This window comes from Haliotis cracherodii, unplaced genomic scaffold, assembly GCF_022045235.1.
Source record: "Haliotis cracherodii isolate W230 unplaced genomic scaffold, xgHalCrac1.p SCAF_20, whole genome shotgun sequence".
NCBI classification, from domain to species: domain Eukaryota; kingdom Metazoa; phylum Mollusca; class Gastropoda; order Lepetellida; family Haliotidae; genus Haliotis; species Haliotis cracherodii.
Window position 1 is genome coordinate 5512688 of NW_027266276.1, and position 6001 is coordinate 5518688.

Sequence of the window (6001 nt, forward strand, 5' to 3'; positions counted from 1 at the left end):
TGACAAAGACTGTATGACAAGAGGTATGACTTCAATTTTCCAATAGCCCCAACTTTCCCTTAATGTCGAGCCATATTCCAGCAGCTCCAGCCTTTAGTGACTATGAATCTCAACTTCGAGTTTCAATCGGCAATCTACGAAGATATGAAAGATTTTTTGCTCAAACGGTGCAGCATTCTTACACCGATATCAACTTAGAGTGTCTACAGCCAAGAGATGAGCGTGGTATGTATGCAGATGTTGTGATAACGGTGAACGAGTCTACATCGAAACTTTACAGTGGGCAATAAACCAAAAGTTGTTATCCAGAAGTTGTACGCAGACGGGATGCGTGGACAAGCAACAAGATCAATTTCAGATATTCAAGAGGGACAGCAGTAATATTCCATGTATATACATATTATAATAAGTAACGTTTAAAAATAGTTTTATCCTTATCAAGTGAGTATATATCTATGTTCACCTTTCATCCATATTGGATATTTTCCTCCACAGGAACCTAGCCCCGGTGAATAGTCCAGCATCTTGCCACCATCAAAGACCATCGTAGAAGGTTGTAACAGCAAGTTCCGAATCATCCAAATTGATGTCGCCAACTGACGGCCATCGGTTGTGGGAAGTCGTTATAGCCCCAGAATTCTCACAGATAGCTGTAACTATTAGTCATGTTATTTGTCTCATTTTCAGATACCAGGTTTATATATTCATGGTGTGTTTGTCGGTCTGCAGTCGGTTAGAGTGAGTTGGACTCACCAGCACTTACAGGTGCAGGTGCGTGGGATTATTGATAGCTTCTGAGCCTCACATATATAGAAGGAGCTGCTTGAGCGTGAAATATTGTGCTGTGTTTGTTTGTTTGTTGTTTAGCGCCGCACTCAGCAATATGACGGCAGTCTGTAAATAATCGAGGAGCGGTCGGGTAGCGCCGTGATATTGCTGGAATATTGCTAAAAGCGGCTTAAAACCATACTCACTGTAATTAATAGAGTCTGGACCAGACAATCCAGTGATTGACATCATGAGCATCGATCTACGCAGTTGGAATACGATGACATGCATCAACTAAGTCAGCGAGCCTGACCACCTGGTCCCGTAAGTTGCCTCTTACGACAAGCATAGTCACCTTTTCCGGCCAGCCTGGGTTGCTGAAGACCTATTCTACCCGGATCTTCCGGGTCATGGACTTTACATGATGTCATAGAGGTATATCCACCAAAACTTGAGTCTACTGAGTAAATTGCATTAATGTGACAAATCAGTAAAATAAAAAGGGATGTGCGACCTTTGGCAAATGGACAAACTTAAGGAACTGTAGTGACTGTTACGCAGTTCCTTCCATGTGAGGCTCATATCTTATCAATCAACCCTCGTATATCAGCTATCTGTCACCCCAACATGCCGGGGAAGCTAGAGGTGATTACCCACTATCAGGATTATTGTGCAGACATGCAAAAAAAGCGCGCATCAATCATGATCAAACAGTTACCACGTAGGTTAAGCCTGCTGCATCCCTAGGATATACGCTGGTCTGTAGGGATGTATAATAGATAAACTGTCCATGCTATATACTCGTACCTGTGCAAGACCTGTATGCTAACCCCTCGCGTTCAAGATTATTGGGGGGGGGGGGGATACTCCAGGTTAAGGTATTTGGTCAGTAACACTTCATTCATGTCCAAAATAGGCGGTGTGGTGAAATGTGGTTTACGTCGCCTTCAAGATGGTTCCACGTCACGTATATGGAGACGTGCATAGAATAGGTCTTCAGTAACCCATACTTGCCGTGAGGGGCGACTAGGCTTGTCGTAAGAGGCATCTTCCCGAGGCAAGAGAGTTAACTGACTATAAAAGTCCAGTTTCCACCCTTGCCGAACTAGGCTGGTATTATGGAGTTACATTTTGGCTGGACTAACGGGTCTATACATAGTCCAATCAAAATCGCGCACCGAAATCGAAATCCGGTTCATAAACTGTCGTGCAGATTTCGGTCGATTGCAGGATTTGCAAAGCATGTGCACCGCCAACTCGTTGTCAGCAGATATTTTCCAAATCTTTTCATGTTTTTAATCAAGGTGCTCACGTGATTTGATGCATTTCGCGATGTAAGACCCATTTTATCACAATATAGATCTTGATTATCGATCGGATCGTCCTGACTGGGCGCCACCATTTTGTGTGAAGTAAACGCAAGTGATACGAGAGGTGGAATCTGATTGGTCTATACGAGAGGCTTAAAAGGGACATAACTGGTAATAACCACCGGTGGCGCTACGATCGAGCCCAGTAATTCCAGCCTAGTTCGGCAAGGGTGGAAAGAGGACTTATAAAGTCAGTTGACTCTCTTGCCTCGGGAAGATGCGTAAGAGGCGACTAACGGGATCGGGTGGTCAGCGCGCTGACTTGGTTGATGCACGTCATCGTATCCCAATTGCGTAGATCGATGCTCATGATGTCTATCACTGGATTATCTGGTCCAGACTAGATTATTTACAGACCAACCCCATATATCTGGAATATTGCTTTCATACAACTTACCAAAACAAAACATTAAACACACAGTATGCAGACTATCCTCAATACATTTATACCAGGCAGAGAAGTCACATCTTTTAACGTCTTTCGTGAATTGTGAATTGAACCATCTACGTGCAGTCCTCCGGGCAGATATCCAAAACTAATAGTCGCAAATGTTCGGAACACATTCGTACCACTTGCTCATTTCTGTTGTCATTTTTAATTACTTATTCCCCGATGCATCCAATGCAATTCCTACAACTGAAATAATCTGTATATGTCAAGGAAAGAAAGAAATGTTATGTTTTGAATATTTATCTCAACCAATTGGTATTTGGGGTTTGGGGTTAAACATTAACCAGGTATCCATGTTAAACTGCGGCATGGTACTAACGGGATCAGGTGGTCAGGCTCGCTGACTTCATTGATGCATGTCCTCGTATCCCAGTTGCGTGGATCGATGCTCATCGTGTCAATCACTGGATTGTCTGGTCCAGACTCGATTATTTACAAACCGCCTTTATATAGCTGGAATATTGCTGAGTGCGACGTTAAACATCATAATCAAAACACGCACATATATAGACTCCGAAACGTTGTGTTCCTCGTGATAAAGACGTTCATGCGCTGCGTCACAATAAGCATTCCTCCCCCTGACGCTGGGACGTCGTATTATAACAGATGCGCTGCCTACCATGCTGGGATAGTGCATAAATAATACAAAATTGCTGTGCAGAGTTGCTTCCCGTGAGCAGTGATCGTAGGTTCGAATCCCGGTTCGCCCCGATAATGTTTCTATGTTGTCAGCACCAGCAGCACCACCACCACCACCACCACCACCACCAGCAGCAGCAGCATGCAGCACCAGCAACCCAGCTCGTTGGTTCCACCAAAGTGGAAACGTCTAAGACCTGGATCACTTCGGGCTGTTTTCCCACATTAAGCTGACACGCCGTGATATATAACTGAAAGGTTGTTAAAAAGTGGCGTTAACTCAACTCATTACTCACACACATATAGAATAAATATTGAATGATCATATATATTTTTATTGATATATTTGTTACACGAATACATTGCGGTATACAAAATATACATATATTGCACATTAAAGCCGGTTCATTAAACCTGTTTTGAAAGTTCTCGTTGTGTCAAACATTAATAATACACGCATATCTAGTACTCCACATTTGATAGGAGGTCTGAGTTCCTGACGGGACTGAATCATACTGACTGATTGTCATACACACACTAGTACCTGACGTTTTCATGAAACTGGCATTGTTCAGTTTCATGTCAACATACTAAAGTTGAGAGTATACATGCAGAAACGCCCTCTCTGGTACAAGGGATGCAAATACCATTGCAGGATTGACCATTAATGCGTCCTGGAGACTTTTTGTGACTGGGGAGATGGAACATATGGTTAATCGGGACAACCCTGACCCCAGAGGAAATTTGGCCGGGATTATCAAAGGAGGAGGTCAGGATGAGGGCCCTTTATGGACCCCTGCAAATTAAAATTAAAATTTTCCGGGAAATACTACTGCTACAATTACTACTACTTATCATCATCATCATCATCATCATCATCATCATCATCATCATCATTATTATTATTATTATTATTATTAAACGTATGGCAATTATCACGACATGTTCAAATGTTTGACACGTAGCCTTTCTTACACTTTTAAATTGTGTACTTCTGATATTTCTCGTTCATAAATGAGCGAAAAGGGACCACTTATCTGACATGAGAATATCAAGCAATGAAACACCCGGGCCCCAACATGACTTTTGCACCCTGCATGTATGTTTGCGCTTACTTAATCTGAGCCTCTTGAGGAAGTGAAACACTTGCTCGTGTTCAAATACTTTTTTGAAAATACTTCCCGGACAAATTCTAAAATGAGGCTGTTTTACAAAAAAAATTCCTTACGTTACCATCCAGTGTGTTGACAAGTTCAAAACATGGATGTTTTCAAATGAAATTAGTCTAGCTGTCATTCATGTGAACATGCTATTATCATTAATGTGTGAACATCGTAGATGAAGGCGACTTATTGTTGCACTATCTTTATAAATGAAACGATGTACATTGACGTCTTGCAAAGAAAAGTGTTGAGGTTCAATTGAAAGTTGAATACATACTTAATGTGAAAATAGTATCACAATAAACACTTTTTATATTTCAGGAAAGATTCTGTTGCCAAGCAACCGCATGAACCAGTAGTGACAATAGAGCTAACCCACGTGCATTGTTCGGTGTTTACTTCTCTGAGAGGTTTGATGACAGTGTTGAAACCTACACCGAAACGTCGCTCCTTATTGTGATAAAGAAGATTTCATACATATATTTTATCATTACTAACTTTTATCTTGTATTAACAAATCTTGACCTGCAACTTTCACAGTACTGAATGATTTCTGTCGCCGCAGTCACATTTAAATCAGATCTTAGTCCCCTCTACCGCTAATCAAAGATCTCAAAGACATCCCGTTACGGGTCACGTCAGAACGACCGTTTTATCTGACCAATCAGAGTGTCGCTTACCAGATCGGGAAAGTGTCATTTGGAATGTGTTTCTAAGTCATGCAACCTCGAATAGGTAACACGAGGCATTCCGAACGACAGTTATGGGCTGTACGATGGATTGAGATAAACAATTGAAACGGAAGGGACTTCCATAACCCGTGGAAAGTACTGCCATACAATCTCGGCCATCTATTAAACATTCAAGAAATATCTTTTGTTCAGTTTTCAAATTTTGAATCGATAATTTTCAAAGCGTTGTCTGGTATGGAGGTCGCCATTTTGAAACCAGTGCCGTAAAACTCGAGAAAGCTGCTTTCTGATTGGTTAATGCCGACTGCTTGTTAGTCTTTTCAGTGATCGGTCAAGGTCGCGAAAGGTCGTTCTGACCTGACCTGGGATGGTCATGACGTGACGAATAAAGATACAGTTAATAAATAGGTATTCGCAGAATATATTTTCACATTACACCATTAAACACACGTATGAGAGAGGTACTAGGTACATGGGAACACAATCAGAATTGTCTCCCCTTGAACTGCAGATGTTCGCGTACGCTTCAACCAATTGACCTTATTCGTCATAAATGTCTATAGTTACGAGTAATAGGATCAAGATTTCGTTTAAATAATGAATGATACCTTAAGACACGAAGTGCATAGAGATCCCTGAGCAGTGGGATTTAGACAATCTAGTGATGTTATTTACCAGGTGGTCGTAAAATACCGAGTACTCATTCACGTTCGTGTCATCGTGACCCATTCGTGACCAACTCGTGTTATTCCGAGACAAGCCGAATAGCGAACTATTTCTTCTTGAAGGTTACGGAAAGGGGCGAGTGGTGACGAATGATCATGACCAACTCGTGTCATTCCGGGATAAGCCGAAATGGAGATTCTTGCAGGTTACGGAAATTGGCGAGCGGTGACGAATGGGCCTTCTTGAAACAAA